Below are 21,649 nucleotides of genomic sequence, written 5' to 3'. Positions count from 1 at the left end.
CTTGAAAATGATAAAACACTTGCCATATCTAGGTAATGGGTATTTGGATTTAGGAGAAGATTCTGGACTGAGAGTGGTGGTGGCTTTGGAAGGATAGCCTTACACCAATCAGGTGCAGGGCTCCACCTGTACAATGATGCACAGCCTTGGCACACGAGGATTAGTTGAGAGAATGGGTATAGTTTAAGGAAGCTCTTCAAGATCAGGGCACAACTCAAAGTCTATCTTATTTGTCTCTCAGTATGGTTGAAATTTAGTCTCTCCACACATAAATATTGCAAATTTTAAGTAAAATCAGTAAGGGTACCATTAGGGGGAAGTTTAGAGTGACTGCTTAAGAAGGGAAGATTTTATTATCAAAGGGTATTAAATTAAGTTCAAAATAAGGTGCTTATGTATACACAATGAATGTGTCAAAAATGTACTAATTTATTAATAATGGAAATTTTAAGATGGTAAATCTGGCAATTTGATTTCAAGAGTATTTAGAAAACTGGGTATTTTTATGCATTTTGAGGAAAAACATTTGAATAAGATTTCTGTGCTTAATAAAAAATTATAATTGCTTCTGGGCAATAAAACCATAACTTTAGGGTGAACATATTGACTGAATAGAAATCTACAGGTAAACATGTAGTCTAAAGTTTCTGGACTCTAATCAAACACTAAATGGTAAAATCAAAAACTCAGGTACATATAGTTCAATAATCCTTGCACAGGCCTCTTAAACAGTGTCCCAATGTTATATTAAAAGACATGCTGCCTGTCCCCATGGACCTTTCTTCCAAGGTTGAATATCTATCTATCTATCCATCTATCTGCTTACCAGAAACAAAAGTGACTTAATTCCATTTTTTTTTTTTACGGTAATACTTGCCATAGAAGACAGAGAGAATGAACAGTTAAAAAGATGCCTCATAAGCTAAGTGACGGAGGAGGTCTAAATTTAGGTTTGGAAATGAGTTACCACACAAGTCTTAAAGATTAATATGCCCTGACTTCTAGCATGACTTCTAGTCTTCCTTTTTTATCTTTTCTTGCTCTGTGCCCTTGATGCCGATAATGCTGATATTCTTCTCTGCAATATTCTTCCCTTAGATTTTTCACTCATCAATCATATATTCCATACCTTCTAAAAACATTCTCCATGCTTTCCAAATTTGAATTAGTATTTCTTCTAATCACAATGGCAATTATTCTTGTCTATACAGTTATTTATCAATTACATGAGGTCTTATACTTTTTGAGGGTAAGCAAAATTTCTTTTTAAGGGGTTCTTTGGAACTATAGCAAGTAAAAAAAAAAATTGTCAACTAAAACATACACAAGGGTATGTCCTTGAGAAGAGAGATGTTTCAGAAACTTTGTTTTTAGAATGTAGAAACATTAGGTTAAGCAATGAACAAAAGAGCTACTGAGAAAATCTGTAATGGTCACTTTGTTTGAGCTGAGAATGGATTCTCATTTTTTTCTTTTTTTGTGCATAATATCACCTGGAAGCAAATTTTACTTTTATTTTATTGCTGACACTTCAGTTCTCACTAATGTGTTAGGGAAACTAAGTCCTTTAATTATTTGCCTGAACGTTTAATATTTAAATAGCATGCTGTTCTTCAGTTGAAAGACTTTGAGTTATCAAGATACTCTAGAAAATAATATGGCAATCCATTAAAAAATTATCTTTCAATATTTTTAGCTAGTCTATTGTTTTATTATCTCCAAATAAATAAGGCACTCATATATAAACCTTGAAGCATCTAAAACTTTGTTTCTAAATTTACAGGAAATTTGCATAAACACAGAATTCTAATTTTAATCATCTTTTTTTCTCAGGACAGCCTGCTGATAAATCAACAAAGATTTAAAAGCAAGCAAGGAGTTCCCGTCATGGCGCAGTGGTTAACGAATCCGACTAAGAACCATGAGGTTGCGGGTTCGGTCCCTGCCCTTGCTCAGTGGGTTAAGGATCCAGCGTTGCCGTGAGCTATGGTGTAGGTTGTAGACATAGCTAGGATCCCGAGTTGCTGTGGCTCTGGCGTAGGCCAGCAGCTACATCTCCGATTCGACCCCTAGCCTGGGAACCTCCACATGCCGTGAGAGTGGCCCAAGAAATGGCAAAAAGACAAGAAAAAGAAAAATAAAAAAATAAAATAAAGGCAAGCAAGAAGTTGAAACTTTTTCTTTCTTTTTTTTTTTTTTTTTTTAGGGCTTCACCTGCAGCCTATGGAAATTCTTGGGCTAGAGGTCAAACTGGAGCTTCAGCTGTAGGCTTACACCAGCAATGTGGGATCTGAGCTACATCTGTGCCTACACTGCTAGTCAGGTTCCTAACCAGCTAAGCCACCACAGGAACTCTGAGAAGGGGAAGTTTTTTGAGACGAACTGATCTAGTGAATTAAATATTTCCCACAGGTCTTTCTTCCTTATTTTGGAAATAATTTATTAACAAAAACACACAAAAAAACAAACACCTTTCAAACTACATATGACAGGTAACTAAAATTCTGAAAAACTTTATAGATTGCAGGACAGTTAACATTGATTTTTATCAATGTCCTAATTTCTTTAACAGTGAAATTATTTAAAAATTAAGTTTAATTTCTTTTTCAGGCATGCCCAACCACTTTTACATAGAGGACAGTACAAAATCAATCTTACACAGTTTTTGCAACTTTAAATAATATAAAAATTATTCTTTATTTTTTAAATTTTTAATTAAAGTATATTCATTTATAAAACTATGCCAATTTCTGCCCCAGCAAAATGTTATATAATATATATACATTCTTTTTTTTTAAGGGCTGAACCTAAGGCATGTGGAAGTTTCCAGGCTAGGAGTCAAATTGGAGCTATAGCTGCCAGCCTATGCCACAGACATAGCAATGCAAAATCTGAGCTGTATCTACAACCTACACCACAGATTGCAGCAATGCCAGATCTTTAACCCACTGAGCGAAGCCAGGGATTGAACCTGCATTCTCATGGATACTAGTTGGGTTATTAATCTGCTGAACCAAAATGGGAACTCCCACATATACATTCTTTATAAGTTACTATTTTAGAATATTTTAAATTTATATTGGTTACATTTTGGATTAGAATATTTACAGCAAGGAACACAATGTTTCAAAATATTTTTCAAATATTTGGTATAAATATTATTATTATTTTCATCATGTGGATTTAAACTGTATTTCAGCAATTGTTAGCTCAGAACCATTGATTCTGTTTATTTAATATTTCAATAACCACTAAGGCCAATGATTATTGCGCTATATGGAAGTTGTGAAAAATGTATTACTGTAATATTCACCATTTATTTTATTTGGGAACTAAACTTCATCTACAGATGTGACCAGCTATCTAAATTTACCTCCCAACTACACCACTGTTTTATTTTATATGTTTAGACAATTTAATAGTTAAGCCCCTCTATCTTTACCTTTAAAATTCTGGTAACAATGCCTACTTGCAAGATCCTTACAAACATTACAGATAATGCATGTAAGGCACCTACAAAGATGTTTGGCATATAGTAGATACTCAAAATCTTAATTTACTTGCATTTCATTTTGCTGGACCTAGAGTGATATTAAAACACAATAGAAATTACACAATATTTTTTCCTGAAGTTTATCTTATTTATACATACTTAGATAAGCAAGTGCAAGTGCAAGTCAATTAACAAAAGCAAAAACCAGGATAGTCTATTACCATTTCTGTACTGCTTTAGAAAAGAAGAGACTACTAACTAACAACCGGTATCTGAAATGTGTATACAAAGATGCATGTAAATATGATTCTGTTTTATTGTCAGGAACTATCATGGGAATTATTTTGAAGGTGGGAATGAACTTTCATTGATCCATCTGTTTGTAAACTGTCAACAAATTTCCTCAAGGGCAAATCTTAGTACAGTAATATATTCAAGGTAAAATTTTTATGGCCCTTCCAAGGCCTTTGCTAAATGCTTTTTCACTTTCTCTCATAATGTGTTATGTGTTCTTTTCATAATACTATGAGAAAGTTATTCCTACTTAAAAAAGGAAGTGCTGAAGGAATTGATCCAAGATGAGTATCAGAAAAAGGTTTTATAAGCAGCAGTCTGACTTCACAGTACATATAATGCATTGTAATGGACTATGTCCCTAATTCTTTTATCTTTGTATTTGAAACCAATGGATGGTCTAAAGGATCAGAGGGAAACTTTTGTTCCTCATTGCAGACTCCAATGTTTTTTGACAGTTTAGGCTTTTTTTGAGATCATCTGTATTTATCTATTGGTCTGTGCTATCAATGAAAGAACAAGGCTACAGATGCACAAAGTTGCTGAAACTGTGATCTCAGCTCCATCACCACTCTTCTCTCTCACCTTCCATCTATCATCAATTACCAAGTTATCTGTTAAATTTGCATAATTCTTTCTACCTTCACACTGTCATTAATTTATTTCAGACCCTGTTTCTCTTGCCCTGGTTTCTGTTGTGGGCTCTGACTCATTTCCTTGCCTCCAGCCTCTGTCATTTAATCTGTCCTTAGTGCTGAGCAAGGCTTCAAGTCCACAAGTAAGATCATGCTAACCCCTGCTAAACTCTTTGCCTGGCTACTTTCACAATAAGATGAGGCCCCTCATGATCCAATTCTAATTTATTACTCCAGTCCTATCTTCAGAATTCATGCATTTAAATACTACATTGCAATATGCTGAACAATCTGCACTTTTTTTCTAAAGAAACTTTGTTCCATTTTTTTCTGAAAACTTTATTTTTTTCCTTCCTCAAACATATGCCTTCTCTTTGGCAAACTCATATATGATTTGTAATTCTCAAGTGAGAAATCATTTCTCTCCAGAAACCTTCCTGGATCCCTCACATCTGAGTTGGTTGCTTCCAGTAGGTGTTCCTTTTATTTGCAGTATTACTATCCTGTAATAGCATTCATCACAATGTCCTATGATTGCCTCTGAACACATGTGTCTATCATTAAATATAAGACCATGGAGAACAGTGGCTATATATTTTGCTTATAGAGCATAACCTAGAGTCAGTTGCTTATACTAGATGCTTCTAAAGTACATGTGTTGAATAAACAAATAAAATACTGCAAAAAAAATAATATGTTCACTCAGCAGAGATCACTAATTTTTTTACAATTATACCTTCTTAAAAGTTTAGATTAATTTTGGATATTAAAGTTCATTATCATAGATGTCTACATTTTTATTTCTGTAAGGAGTTATATAGATTATCAAATTCAAAGGGACAAAATATCTAGAAACCTTAATGTTTCCAGCATTTTACAAAACCCTAAAGATATTGACCACGTATTTACCAATCACTCCCCACTTCTCACCCAAAGCTACACAGACTAACAAAAATATCCAGCTTCTTTGCTTACAGTGATATGAAATTCTGATTGCCAGGCATATGTAGATTCGTTTGTAGTTTTGAAAGAACAAAATAAAAAATTTTAAAGTATTAGGTTTGCAAAGAGGAAGTAAAACATGTCCTAAGGAGAAAAACATGGAAATCAGCAAGAGTAAACCCTAAAAGTTAACTGCCCAAAAATTGTCATGAAAGCTAGTAACACCAAAATTTAGTACATTATTTATATTTATTTTTTCCAGAAAAGAAAAATGTTAAAAGTATGTATATTGCTAAGTTTGAAATGTAGAGGTCTAGCTCATTCCTTTAAGTCAAATCATCACAAGGAAAAGATTCAGCTTCAAAAGAAAGTGACACACGGCCCATATTTAACATAAAAATTAGCATTAGCCAAATTTCAGGAGCATATAAGTAATTAGTATAAGTGGGGTTTCACCCCACATAGTTTTTCCATCATTTTCTTTGTTTCCATCTAAGAGCAAACCTAACCAGCAATTTTTAAATAATTGAAGAATTAAATCCTCATTGGTATAATTTTCTCTTTTTGCTTATCTTCAACAGACTTATCCCAGCAGTTCCATTAATATAGCTGTTGCAAAAAGAGAAAAAGCTGTGTGAATGGCATATTATAAAATTAAATGGTAACATATTGTGTTGTTTGGGATCACAGTCAAGTCTAGAGGCAAAATAGAAATAACAGATGCAATATAAATTCAGAGTTATCATGTGTGTCACACTGAAATCCAGTTTCACAAAATTACCACAATATGCTCTACCTGAAGAAAGACTAGGAGAAAAAAGAGAAAGGAAAAAAAAGGGGGGGGGGGAATCGTGGCGGCAACATAAATGGAGAGACAGCGACACTTTAATCTTGATTTGGTAACAAATTTGGGAAAGACATTGTATACTAATTGGATTTCTTATTAAAATTTCAATCAAAGAAAAAATTCTTCTATATCAATATGAGCATATAATTATTTTTAGATTGTGAGACTTTCTTTTAACAATCCACTTTAATTTAATGAATTTATTAGTTTGGACCCAGTCAAATTCTACCCTAAAGCCATATATAGATGAGTATCCTTATTTTATCAGTGTCTTTGTGTTTTTGCTGGTCTGATTTGTGGAACAACTTAATTCAATGCATTATTTTTGTGGTTGAAAATTACAGTTTTATTTATATTGTATTGAATAAACAATTCCATGTAATGTCTCTGATGATATACTTTATTAATCACCTAATTTGTATGTGATTAATATATAATTATATAACTCACTAAATGCCTGAGTTTATTTGGGATTGTAATCCAGAAGGAATTCTCTCTATAATAACTAACTTTTCAAATGAAAAAGTTAAAGATTCTCCTTTCCTCATAAAAGATAATAAGTAAAAAAATTAAAATATGACTAATCCATGTGCTTTTGAAAAAGTGACTGGCTCTATTCACCCTCCTGCTACTCAAGCCCTTTGGTTTGCAACTAACTGCAATTCCCTCACTAAAGTTTCTAACTTATCGTCATAAATAACAACAAAAGACAAAAGACCTCATCTCTCTGGATCAGAAAGAAGAATTTGAAAAACAACAATGTAAAAACCTCTTAAATTATTTAAACATAAAATAATAACTATTTTCTTACAACCATGGGTATGAATGATATTATACTTCCTAACCACAGTTTACTATCTTAACCACTGCAACTCACAGAATCGATACCTGTCTCAAAATAAAATAAAATATTTTTTTCCCCCTGAGTCTCTGTTTTAGTGAATTGGTTTTGGTAGGTGCTATGGACTGATTATTTGCAGTTCCTCCAAATGTATATGTTGTAGCCCCCTAATTTACAGTATAATGGTATTTGGAAATGGGGCTTTGAGAGGTTGTTAAATCATGACATGGGGCCCTCATTATATGCCTATTATAAGGGTATGGGATCACTGCCCTTATAAGAGGAAATACAAAAGAGATGGTGTCTTTCTTGGCCATTTGAGGACACCGAGAGAAGGTGCTCTATAAGCCAGGAAGTAGTTCCTCACCAGACACTAGATCTGTTGGTGCCTTGACCTTGGATTTCCCAGCCTCCAGAACCATGAGAAATAAATGTTTATTATTTAAGCCACCCAAGCTATGGTATTTATGCTATAGCAGCCCAAACTGAGACAGTGAGTATGAAATTCCTTGGCTCAAAATATAACTGTAAAACATTCATTAGTGGTCAGAATATGCTACTATTAAATCTACTCTAAGAGCAAAACAAGTAAGTCCACGTCCTGTCATAAACACAATCATTTTGCTAGTTAGGTGATAAAATAGTGATCAGGTAACAGGATACCATCTTTTTTTTTCTTTTTTCTTTTTTCTTTTTTTAGGGCTGCACTCATGGCATATGGAGGTTCCCAGGCTAGGGATCGAATTGGAGCAGTAGCCTCTGGCCTACACCACAATCACAGCAATGCCAGATCCGAGCTACGTCTGCGACCTACACCACATCTCATGGCAATACAGGATCCTTAACCAACTGAGGGAGGCCAGGGATTGAACCCACATCTTCATGGATACTAGTCAGATTCCTTTCCGCTGAGCCACGATGGGAACTCCCCATTTTTTTTTTTTCTTTTTTGGCTTAAAACAACAATTTAGTTTTTCTTAAGATTGTATGTGTTGACTAGGCTCTGCTGGGTAGTTCTTCTCAATAGGGTGTTTACTGGGTTATTCGTTTAACTACATTCTGTTGGGATTAGGTGAGCTGAAACACGATGTCATCTTGACCAGCCATCAACAAACTGTAATAGTAGATTGATAATTATGAATAAAAATTAATGTTAAATCAATTGCAAAATTAAATTCTCATTGGTTGCATTGAGCTGTTTTTGGACTGGTCAGTGGATCAAGTAGTAAGAAATGATTGGAACACTAGGAAACACTAAGGAGACAAGAGGTCTGTGTACACCTAGAAAGTCAATGGAGGTATAATAGCCCATCAGTACCAAAGAGGTTCCATAGCAACAGTTAACTTGAGCAAATAGTGGCTTTGTGAGATTGTGGGACTTTGGTACATTAGTACAATAGAGGACTCATCATCTTACTGATATCAAAGATCCTGAGCCTAAATAAAATGGTTATTTACCACTCAAAATCCTAATAGATTCTCTTTTAAATATACAAGGAGGAAAAAGAGATCTTATCCCAGGACAAAATGTGTTACACTTGCCAAATATCAACTTTACCAGAGTCAAAATTTACATGCATGGAAGGAGAATGGTTATTCTTGGTTGTATTCCATCCCCATTATCAAACCTAAATAGAGGAGCTCAGTCTATGGCCATGCCACTCTGAAAATGCCCAATCTCATCTAAACAGAGAGCTCAAAGTTAAGGACTGGAATCTTACAAATTATTTTTAGGTATAGGGTCTTTCCTAAAGTTTTCTGGGACAAGTCATTTTTTTTTTAGCAACTTAATAGAGTAAAAAGTAAAATTAAAACTGAGCAACTATGATTAATCTGAGGACAAACATTCTTTTTTCAGAGAAACATCAAAAATATTTGCTAAGCATTAGGAGACATGCATTCTAAAAATATTAGCAAATACTCGACAGTGATTTCACTCTTTTTCTATCGACAGTGAAAAAATTTAGTAGATGTATGAGAACACTATATTGTCTACATTTAGAGACCAATATTCTTTACATAAATGTCTATGTCCTTTCCAACTGTAATAATATGAATCCATAAGTTTGATATTAAACTCAGATTTTAGTATCAGAGAATCTCTTAATTTAAAGGAAATTTAAAGCTTCTTTAAAAAAATCTACTCATTCAGTAATTGATTTCCTTTTACACAAACAGAATAAAATAGGCATGTAGCCCATGCTTGAGTCAAGTTAACATTGGCCTAAATATTTTTTGAAGCAAACTTTTGTTGCATAAAAATTCTTATATTGTGTTCTTTTTCTCTAATGTATATTCAGTGTACTCTAAATTTGCCTGGCTCTACAAAGAACTGTTTCATTTCAAATTGTATAAAAATTAACAATAATAGTAATCTGCCTCAGTAACAATGTTTTTATATAAAGAAATTCCACTTACATAAGTGTACCATAACATTTTAATAAATAAAATTTTAAAAATTAAGAAAATGAAATGAATACAATTAATTATAAACCTTTACAGTACTATCATGATATTGCACATTTTTTGTACCAAAAACTGCCAGCCTGCAGGACTAGCTACATTTTAATGAGTGGTCACTAATCTAATGCTTACACTAATTGCTACAAACATACTGAATGATTGTTTTGTATGGGAAAAGTGTGCATTCATATATTAATACTGGAAATTTCTGGAAGATAGAACTGCATAAGATTTTATTTTATATTTCCTGATTTTTCCACAAGGAACACATTTTAAAATATGATTTTAACACATTATAAACTGTAAGTTATCTTATATCTGCTGTGTTTTTATTGTTCATTAGTTGTTAGTTTTTATAGAAGCTTTGGTAACCGAGTAATGGCACTTCCATAGAATTCTTTAGATTTCAATGCCCTAAGGGAGTTAGTGTACATTACATATATGAAAAATTCCATCAATTGGAATTTAATGCAGAGGCAAATGTTAATATGGAAGAAAAATAAAACATTTTACTTAGAACCAGACTCCAAATCTCAAGTGGTGGAACAATCACCATTTCTGTGCAGAAACAAATAGCAAAATAGCTACTTCCCAGAGTATAGTTCATTGGGAATAAACTTATTTTTGGCAATACAATGCATGCATATTTGAGTTTTCTAAAAATGTGGCGATCAATTGAACTACTAATACTTGGTAAAGAAAACATACTATTTAATTTTTTTTTGGAATTTTTGGTTGAAATTATAACTGTGCTTTTTTTTAAGTCATTAGGAAACCATTCACAGAAGTGTCTCACTTGAAATTGAGATTCTCTCTTCAGTAACAAAACAATGTTGCAAAGAGGGGGAAATGCAATGTTGAGAACATCATATAAACAGATGTTATATCTTAGACATATGAGTGCAGGTTCAAGAAATAAAGATTGATATCCCAATTAAGTTACAACATGGTCCTGAAAATCAGCATAACTTCCAATGAGAAAAGGATATTTCTCCAAGCTTATTATAAGTAGATAAACAGAGAGTGTATTTATTCAGATGTACCCCACTGGTGTCCCTGTAGTATTACACGCCATTTAATATTCACTATGACCCCAAAAGTATAATAAGAATACAAAACACCCACCAGGAAAAAAAATTCAACATTACACAATTTTAATAACCAGCATTGGGACTCTGTATATAATCTGGAGCACAAAGCAAATTTCAGTTTGGTATAACTGTACGCAGTGTACCCTACCTTTCAAGTTTTTCTTTGGTTACATAATAAAAAATTAGTAAATTTATAACAATTATTTTTAGGAATTAAAGTACAAGTAGATAATAAAAATAATCTCAATCAACAAACTGAAGCAAAACATTTTCTACTGAATCCCCAAAGCAATAACACATTTTCAGTAGGTTTGTGCTATGCTCTGTAATAAATATCTGAAAAATAAGTTAAACATGCATCGAGGTTCTGAAAATGCAGCCATATTAAATATAGGTGTGCCTAAATTAAAATCACATAATTGATGACTGATTCAGATGCAGAATGATGAAAGGATTACCTGTTTGGAGTTCCAGACAACATGAAGTGTTGATGTAAATTTATCAGGACTCATTCCAGATGCCCTATCTAAAGGGATACAAAGATCTAACTCACAACAACAAAAGAACTTGGAAAGAGATACTCTGTATTTAAGAGATATCCACAAAATTAAGGAATATTGGGAGATAAGTACTTAAATGATTTAGCAGAGTTGAAAGAACTGAAACCGAAGTAACTACCTAGAGAGACTCAGTAAGAAGTCATGTGATTTCTCAGAATGCTCTCAGGAACAGAAGGTACTAGGTACTTTAGCAGGCAATGTGGGTGGGGTTGGGATTAACAACAACAAAAGATTAACTGAAACACCTGTAAGAAATTTATATGCCAAATTATCTTCCCTTACTCATAGTCAATGGCTTCAGGTTTGCCCCTGTCTGTATTTCCTCCATCACACAGAGATTAGAAACAAGCGTTTATGGTGGAGGGAAGAGAAATAAAATGGAGAAGTAGTGGGGTGAAGGTAATGAAGCGTGGCAGAATATGTTACCCCAAATATTTTTAGCTGTGGGCACTTAAAAACAGCAAATGCAGGCAGTGTCTTTCTCTAAACTCCCATTATCTGCCTAAAGGAGTTCTCTCTCCTTATCTCCAAAAGGATCTCAATCATCATAGATCTCCTCCCAGGGAATTTCTTACATGAGGGAAGATTGACTCATCATGGGAGAGGAGACTAGAAGGCCAAACTGCACCCAGACAAACTTTATTGCAAACTATCATATCTCCAGTGTGTTCTTCTCAGGTTTCTGTATCTCACCTAAAACACATTTACTCTCGGCCTCAAGGCTTACTTACATCCCTCCTTCCCTTTCCCTATTAAGATGATATTTAAGCCTGAATTCTAAGCCATCTTAAGGAGTTACTTATTTTTTCTCTGGGCATCTCCTGTGTTTACATGAAGTATTCAGGTTAATAGATGTGTTTGTTTTCTCTTATTATTGTCTTTTATTACAGAGGCTGCATATAAGACCTTAGAAGGGTACAGGAAATTTATTTTTCCTCCCATAAAGGCCTTGGGGACAAACATTTTTAAACATCCACTGTGTTATAAGGTTATAACAAGAAAGCTGCAAGGTAACTCATGACTTAAGGTGAGAAAACAAATGCCCAGGAAGGTTAAACATGCTCCAGATTATACAGCTAGTGTGTAGGAGACCCAAAATATGCTGCAAAATTCTATTATTTTCTGATACATCTTTCATGCACATGCTTTAGGGCATGATCCCACATTTCTTGATAAAGCAGAAACAAAGTGGTAGAGTTCATCAAGGCATTTAGAAGAAAGGAGCACAGTGGTTATCTGGAAGCAGAAGGTCAGGGTTTATCGAGACAACATGTGTTTGTGATTGTTCTATCACACCTGTTTCTCCAAACGTGTGGTTCGGAATCAGAAATGTAGAAAATGGACCAGGGAATAAAGTTTGGATGCTCCTAAGATCAGTTTTGCACAATAGAGTGTAATAGGAATTGCTAAGTATTGCTAGGTGCCAGTATCAAAACAATTATAAGCTATAGTATATTTACTAGCTCTCAGAAATGTGCGTGACAGAGATTCAAGGTGGAAAGCCAGGTGAATTAATAAAAGGCATCAGTAATCAAATACTACCAAGAGAATCTAATAATAAACAGTTTTATTTCTTCCAGCATCATCTTTCAGATTCCCACATGTAAAAGACTTATTACAAAGAAAGTAATGTAAAAATTATAATACATGATTCTTGACTCTAAAAAATGGTCAGTAGAAGAGGTATGAAAAAGAGCAGCCTTAGAGAATGTTATCCATAGGATGTTTCTGAGGTCAAGTGAAATTTGAACTGAAATGTAGAAAGAGCCAAATGCCTAGAGATCATATTTTATGGACAAAGAACAAGTTGCATTGATGTGAGATTTTGAGCAACACTTTTTCTGAGGGTAAAAGACTCAATATTAAATTTTACCTAAATTCTCCCATTTGTAGGAGTACATGAACTTTTTAGATACCTCCATCAGGTTTTGTCAATTCATAATTCCTTCCATTCTTTTTGTATTTTGTTTCTTAACTAAATTCCAAGATGACATTGCAACTGAGAGGCCCACTAGGGACATACTGTAGTGAAGGAGGAGCAGCTCCACAAGTAAACTGCACTGTATACCTGAAGATGACCAGACTGCAAGAAAGCTGATACAAACAAGCCAAACAAACAGAACACACAAAACAGGTGGATGCTACACTTTGATCTCTCTAGTTTTTCCATGTTTTTCCCCACTTTTTCTCTTGAAAGGTATCCTTCTGAATCCAAAAATGTAGGAAAGAGAATAAGCTATTCATTCTTTTAGTTATTGTTTTATGGCAAATACTTGCAAAACATTTCTAGTTTAATTCTAACATCCACACTACCAAATCAATATTGTGCAACTCTTTGACAGATAAGAAATTTGACGTTCAATTGTTCAGTGATGTATGCATCACTGGGAGTAGCAGCACTGGCACACAAACTTGAGTCTGACTCATTTGTAAAACTATCCTCTTTTTGACATACCGTGTTAGATTATACATGACTCTTCTTACTATCCAAAACCTGTTTTTCGTTTGTTTGTTTTATGTTATCCACAATCTTTGGAAATATTTCCTTGTTCCTTTAAGGAGGAAAAATAACGTTGACAATCCAAAATTGCAATTTTGTTGTTGCAGTGTAACCCAGCAAGTGATGCTAGCTTTGTATTGAACAGAAAGGTAGTAACGATTTTTTGTTATTGTTTTGTTTTCTAGAGGAAAGGAAAGAGAGAGGAAAACACACATACACACCTCTAGCATGTGAACAGAGCATAATAAGTGACAGTTTTGCAAAATGACTGACAGTACCTGTTGTAGAGCAGCACTAAAGTGTCCTTTTTTGAGCCTGAAGCAAGGAGATTGCTTTTCCTTCTCACCTCTCAAGAGACTCACTCAAACACCGAATAGTACTTTTCAACCTTTAATGCATTCCTAATGGAATTACCCAGTTAGAGTGTTTTCACTTGCGTGGGTAGAGGCTATAGGCTCCAGCTGCAGCCTCTACAAATATACTTTTTTTTTTCTTTTTTATACTGTGCACATGAATTGGAAGAATTTTCAAAAGAAGTCTAGAAAATCTAAAATAAGCAATTCACAAGTAGTAGCAGTCAGGTAGGTGCTGAGCACGAGAGGGAACAGTAGCCATAAGTCAGATACAAGTCACATTAATAAATTGAGATAAGATATGTGAGATAAAAATCAATGCCAGCTCCTCTGGAGGAAGAGAAGGTTTCTTTTAATCTTGGGGTAAATTGAAAATCAATAAAAGTGGAATACATTCATAACCAGAAATTATGTGACAGTGTAGGGAATTAGAAAAATAAAGATAAAAACGAAGAAAAAGTATAAACTTCCATACTTCAGCAGACTCTAAGTTCCAAGAAGTCTTAACTGAGGGTACTAATGTCATCTAAGAACATGTCAATAAAGCTTTATCCAATATCCTATAAAGCACTGGAGTTGTACGTGGCCACCTAAAGAGTGTTTGATGCATGTAAATAATGATTCTTAGGCCAGATATCTTAGATGTAAAAGACCACAAGGAAAGCAAGACTCCTCCAGTGAAGAGACCCTTCACTAATAATTATCAGATGAAGCTGAATCAAGGATGGGATTGTAAGATTTTACAACAAAAGACCTTTTCTTTTCATAAATTTCGCACAAAATATTCATTTTTTTCAAAAGGAGTAGAGGTAATTCCTGCCAATAATGTTCATGACAGTCAGAACTTTTGAATAATAAAATGCTCCTACATTTCCTTGTGCCAGAATCTTTCATTTTTCTTGTTACCCTAGGAAATCAAAGGACCCCATTAATGGAAAATAGGTTCCTAGTAAGGGTTTATGAAATATGGTATGTGGGAGTCTAGTTTTCATTATATAAGCAGCATATTGAAGTAAGGCCAGAGTTGAATATTGAGGAAGAAGTGATAATGTTTAGAAAAAAAAAAAGTAAAAGTTCATACAGCTTGCTACATTTTATATTTATCTCTTTCTAGGAGAAACTTTGTCTCTATCCCTCGGGGGCGGGGGAGGACAAAAACAACAAGCCATTTGGTTCTATTCCTCATAAAGTTAGATGTTAGCCAGTTGTTAGACTTCAACTGTGACATATTCATGGGAAGAAACAAGCTGGAGAATTTCAGCCTGAAGTAAACAGAACAGATGGAGTTGCTTTTTTACCTTTTTACAGACCATGAGTTTTTTAGCGATTTATTTTCAAAAGTCCAGTTCTCAGCAGGGAACATCCATATGCATGTGTGCCATACACATTCAGTTCTGTAAAAGATTGTTTCTCCATAAATTTGGCCAAAGCATATTCTTAAAGTGTGTTCTGGGAACCAAGACCTTCAAATAATCCTTAAAATTCTCTTATAGTTCAATGACATTAAAGGTTGGGACAAATACAGAACCATGAGAGAAAGAGATATTTCTTGGTTAAATAAGAAGGCATTTAAATGTCTCATCAGTCATATCCATTGTAAAATCTAGTCATTGATTCTCTGATTTTCAACTTCTATGAGCGATCAGACCAATTAGGTCGTTAGTAATTTGAATCTAAGCAATGTGAAGTCACAGTAACACTAAAACAATAAATGGGGCTCAGCCAGTCCATCCTTGTCACAGACAAGAATTCAGCCATCAATCTGGTTGGGTCCTTGCTTGTCATTAGAACTCCATCAAGCAGAGAAGGCAACTGCAAACATGGGCCGGGGAGGTCGCTGAAAACACATGATATGAGAAGGTTCCCTTAGAGAATCAATGGGTTAAGAATCCGACTGCAGCAACTGGGATTGCTGCTGGTTCGATCCCTGGCCTGACGCAGTGAGTTAAAGGATCTAGCATTGTTGCAGCTGCACCATAGTTCGCAGCTATGACTCACATTCAATCCCTGGCCCCAGAGACTTCCATATGCCAAGGGTAAGGCCATTGGAAAAAAAAAAAAAAAATGGTGGAGTTCCCGTCAGGGCGCAGTGGTTAACGAATCCGACGAGGAACCTTGAGGTTGTGGATTCAATCCCTGCCCTTCCTCAGTGGGTTAACGATCCAGCGTTGCCGTGAGCTGTTGTGTAGGTTGCAGAGGCGGCTGGGATCCCGCGGTGCTGTGGCTCTGGCGTAGGCTGGCAGCTACAGCTCCAATTCGACCCTTAGCCTGGGAACCTCCATGTGCCGCGGGAGCGGCCCAAGAAATGGCAAAAAAAAAAAAAAAAGTTCCCTTAATGTGTATGTGTTCTTTACTCTGGAAAGATTTAGAACCGTGTATACAGATATGGAAGAAAACCATATTAGAGTATTAATATTTGGAATCTATGAATATTTGCTATCTTATGTTCTTAAAATATTTACTAAAATGTGACCTTTTAGAGTAACATTTCTACTTTGTAATTCAAAATTTAAAATGTATAATTAAGTAATTGCCTTACATTCATGGTGTTATATTGAACTTAGATAATTTCATGTTGTAGAGGCCACTTAGTTGCCACTGAATGTCCATTCTTCCCTTTTTTCTTTAGCAATAAAAACTGATTTTAGTTATAAGTCTAAAAGACCATATAACCTTCCATTACGTGCTCCAGTTATTTGTGACCTTGGGGTCAAGTTTTAACTGCTTAGATGTAAGTGTTTTGCTGTGTAAAGCTTGTGGAAAGTGTCTTTGGAGCACAGGGGTTTGTCGTTTTTCTTCTTTAGTCTCTTTCCTGGAACTCTTTACTGGAATTCTGGTTCAAGCAGCCACTGAAGCTCAGGAATATAAGGGTCAGACACTGGCAACTGACAGATGGCAAACTGGGAGGAGCCGGGTCAGTGAGAACTTCAGAGAGCTGTGGGACTGGCTGCTTGCTTCCTATAGCCAAGCTTCCTATAAGCAAACCACCATTCTTAAGTTATTATTTTGGGGTTTTCTGTTCCATGAAACTAAGCCAAATTCTTAATTAGTTTATATTACAAGTCAGAGCATTTTGAAGGTCTTAAAATCACTGCAACAACTTTTACTTTATTAGCCTTATAAGGATTATTTAAAGACACATAATGTGGTATCTTTCAGTCAAAATAATTACAAAAGAAATTTTGCGTATTATTTTTAAAGGTAATTGACTGGTCAACTTTGCAAAAAGGATCCATATATTAATCAAAGTCTCCATTCCCTCTTAAAATCATGGTCAAAAGTTGTTGGAAGGTTTAGGATGTGTAAATATAAAATACGGTTTTGCAGACTGAAATCAGAAAATAAAGAAACAGAACTGTTTTTACTTTAACATGCTAGCCTTTTGGGAGAAACAACAAAAATATATATACACACTGGAGCCTTTTCTTACTGAAAATTCTAGCTGATAAGCATTTTCTAAAATAAACCAAGGTCACATAATTAAAGTGAATCCTTGGGCAAATGAAGTTATTTTGATAATTTGGGTTTTAAAGCAGCCATCTTCCCTAACTTTAAAAGAATATAGCATAATATAGTTACACATTTTATTTTTAAATAAAATCTTTTTCTCCTTAAAAGATTAGTTAATAGGAAATTCCTTGACTTTTTTATACTGTTTTACTAATAAATTAGGCTAACCGTATTTCCACATAGAATTATAAAAAATGTAAAAGTATGTATTCAAATAAAGATTGCATTTCTGACAAACATTTTTATATTAATAGAATATAATTTTGAACTAACATTAAATCGAGTTAATTATCTTTGCTTATTGGTTTTTTTTGTTTTTTTGTTTTTTTTTTTTTTTAAGGGCATATGGAGTTTCCCAGGCTAGGGGTCTAATTGGAGCTGTAGCCACTGGCCTACACCACAGCCACAGCAATGCTAGATCTGAGCTGTGTCTGCAGTCTAAACCACAGCTCATGGCAATGCTGGATCCTTAACCCAGTGAGCAAGGTGAGGAATCGAACCTTCAACTACATGGTTACTAGTTGGATTCATTTCCACTGTGGCACAACAGGAACTCCATTATTTGGATTATTTTTAACTAAGGTAGACTACTATACTGAAATAGTTATCAAACATAGCTTTAAAATATATTCCTTTGATTCCTATTTTTATATGCTGTGAAGTAACTCGCTATGTCTTTGGCCTGTGTTCACAAATGTCTTCATTTTTGCCTTTTTAAGAAGTCATAAAAAGTGTGCATGGCTGTTGGGCATAATGTTAATAGTACTCACTACTTTTTCTGGAGTGTCAGACCTACCTAAGTTCCATCTCACTCTGTAAAGTGGAAGTTAACTACCAAAAGTCATGTTAATATGGGTAATTTAAAGTACATTGGGGTCAGTATTGGCAGACAAGGAAAATTGTGTATGCAAAGAAAGAGAACGTTCTTTTTTTATTAAAAGAGATCTTTTATTATAGTGTCTGATATTTTCAGTATGTCAAATTGAATCATGATTGATAAAATAAAAATTTGTAGGTTTGTGGAAAGAGAATTTAATTATCTAAGATTATAATCTTTGCAAATAATGAGTCTGGGGAGAAAAAAGCAAAAGAATTTGTTATAATGTTACCAAGATTGGGTCAGTTTGGGTGGCTGGTCTATTAAGATTGAAAATATTAGGGAAGCTTGTGATTCTTTTACTGCTGGATATTAACAATGCAAAACTGAATGTCATTTCTTTCTATTAAAATAATGTTATGCCCGGGCTGATCTTAACAAGAAATAAGAAGAGCTTTTTTTTTTTTTTATTTTCCAAGTAATCCACTCAAATGGCAGAGATTCTGTAGCTCATCAGAATAACTTCTTTGTTTTGTGATGAATTTGTCATCCCATGGATTATTCCCTCACTTCTGAAAGAGCTAAGATACTTTAAATTGTGTTCCTATTTTCTATGTTTATTTAAAATATCACATCGCCTCTTGATCAACAGATACTTACAACCTTCCTTTGTTCTAAGATATTGATGCTCCTATGTTAATAAAGTGAATAAATCTCCTCCAAATAGCTCTTTCTATATTGTCTTCCCACAATTAGGTCTGAAAATTTAGAAAGTATAATTTTCAAGATATTTTATATCTAATACTATTTTTGTGATGGCCACAGAAAAAATCACAATGTTTGTTCTTTTACTCTATTAAAAAAAAAGCAATGCTAAAAATAATTACACTTGTTTGTGATGTTCCACATTTCTTACAAATTTCAGCACTATTGTGAGAGCTACAGGAGAAGACATGCCAAATAAAAGCCTTTCCTAAGATAAATTTGTTCAGATAAAATGTATATTTACAGATCTCAAGTACATAATTTCTGGAATGCATACATTACACATAAACACATATTTTTGAGAGATATATAAATATGCAGAATACACATATTCCAGAGACTGTATACTCTGAAGATTTATAAACAACACTACTGTGTACTCCTAACCTTAGAGAAACATTATCACAAATTCTTATGAATAGTTAAAAATTATACCCTAATAGAAGATTTTATTATACTCCATTCTGATTATGTTTGGCCTCTAATAAATTTAGCACAGCTATGTCATCTGTATCCAGCAGGTAAGTTTTGCTTTCTTTTCATGCTTGCCTTAAAAGCTCTATCATAAGCAGTAGGCTAGGAATTAGACCTCCCATAAAGCAGGATCATTTTGGGACCTCAGTGGAAAGAACAGAAAAGAAGAATGCTGGAAATTAGAAAGAACAGAGAGCTAAGAGTTAGATTCTATTTTTCATTTGAAGACTGAAGAGGATACATTCAGAGGAGAGATATCAAGATTTGAAACTGGCTATGGGGGAGGGGGGAGTTGGGAGGTGGTAGTAACATACACACTATTGTATTAAACAGATTATTAACAAGAACCGACTGTATAGCACAAGGAAATCTACTCAATAGTTTGGAATAACCTATATAGGAAAAAAGAATGGATATATTTATGCGTATAACTGATTCACCTTGCTCTACACCTGAAACTAAAGTGACATTGTAAGTCAACTATAGCCCAATAAAATAAAATTTTAAAAATTCTGCTTTGGTTAAAAAAAAAAAAAAAGATTTGGAATTGGCTAGAATCAGGTTGATACACTTTTTTTGCTCCTTGTTAGTGAATGTGAATTTAGGCATTCTATTGACAATCCTCAACTAATTCCACCAGCTTCATTTTCCTTAGGTATCAGATGAAGAAATTAACATCCCAGGTAATCTATGTAAAATGTTTAGATTGATAACTGACACATAAGAATAAATAAATTATGAATCTTACTCTGAAGAAGTAATTCAAAACGGGAGAGCATCAGGATTATGTCTCAGCTGCTCTGACACATTTAATACCATTTACACTTCATGATGGATAAACACTGAGTGGTCAAGAGCCTAAGGAACAAACCTGACCATTAATATTAAAATACTAATACTTGGGCATCCTTATAGTTGTGCATCTTTATTTTCTAATTCCTCATAGAAGAACTTTTAAAAAGTCTGCATATGATATGTCTTCAATTTTATGGTGAAGATGTAATAATAAGAGCTTTTTAATTTGGATGATTTTGAACTTGGCTGTCATGTTTTAAAAGCAGACATGAGCCATCCAATCCTAAATCTGCTGAATCAAAATGCTTGAAGTACAGTATTTTTACAAATCTCCATCCAAGAATTCAAAAGAGTAGTAAAAAGGGAAGACTGATCCCATCTACTAAATTTCATAAGGACTCTGTTAATTTACCTATTTTCTGGCTTTACTGAACAAATGTTTGTGAAGACATAAAATCAGGATAAAATATTTTACCCAGATACCCCATGATGGCACTTTTCTCAAAGACAAGAATGCCCCAGAACTCAAGAAGCATGTGAGATCCCAGATGGTTCACCTTTGGCAGCATTGAACTGTGGTTTTCTTTTTAGCCCATCATGGCCAGGGTGTATATCCATAGGGAGAGCAGCATGAGCTTTAGGAAATACATGCACATATAAAAGAAGGCACTGCTCAGCCATCAGTCTCTTTGGAGCTAAGTATAACAAATTCAGTTAGCCACAATAAAATTCCAAAGTGGTAGCCATTAAGAAACCACTTCAAAGTTATATGAAAAAAAAAAAAAAAAGCACTTTATAGGAAAAGTTCAAATTTGAAGACAGAATTTTAATAGTTACCAAGTTGACTTACTTGTACAAGTTACTATTAAGCTATCATGCCATGGTCTTGTATATTTGAAAATTCTTAACAAAATCCATTGGACAAATAATATCCCCACATGGTGATGCAACACAAAGCCAAAAAAAAAAAACAAAAACAAAAAAACAATCCTATGGAATTTGTGCAAGTTCACACAGCAACTGTTAAATTGAGGATTTAAACTTAGATTTTAGTTTTGAGCTCCTTCTTCAACTATCCATATAGTTTAAAAAACCTAAACCATGACATAAGAATGACCCCCATGCATTATGTTTATAGAGTAGATGCTTGTAAATTAATAAGCTCTTGGAGTTCCCATTGTGGCTCAGTGGTTAACAAACCCGACTAGCACCCATGAGGATGCAGGTTCGATCCCGGCCTCACTCAGTAGGTTAAGGATCTGGTGCTGC

General features: G+C 34.2%; 1 protein-coding gene across 7 annotated transcripts in view; it reads right to left on the bottom strand.

Moving 5' to 3' along the window:
- PCDH15 (protocadherin related 15) overlaps positions 1–21,649 on the bottom strand; it is a 734,454-nt gene that overhangs the window by 537,521 nt on the left and 175,284 nt on the right. Inside the window, exon 1 of one of the 7 annotated variants that reach the window (XM_047760763.1) lies at positions 11,065–11,269. The exons of the other annotated variants lie outside the window; for them this stretch is intronic. The gene's annotated coding sequence lies outside the window, so the exon portion shown is untranslated. Of the gene's footprint in view, positions 1–11,064; positions 11,270–21,649 lie in introns of those variants that run through there. 7 annotated transcript variants of the gene reach the window in all.

This window comes from Phacochoerus africanus, chromosome 15, assembly GCF_016906955.1.
Source record: "Phacochoerus africanus isolate WHEZ1 chromosome 15, ROS_Pafr_v1, whole genome shotgun sequence".
Lineage (NCBI taxonomy): Eukaryota > Metazoa > Chordata > Mammalia > Artiodactyla > Suidae > Phacochoerus > Phacochoerus africanus.
Note: the sequence above shows the minus strand (reverse complement) of the source record. Positions and strands in the feature narration are given on the sequence as shown.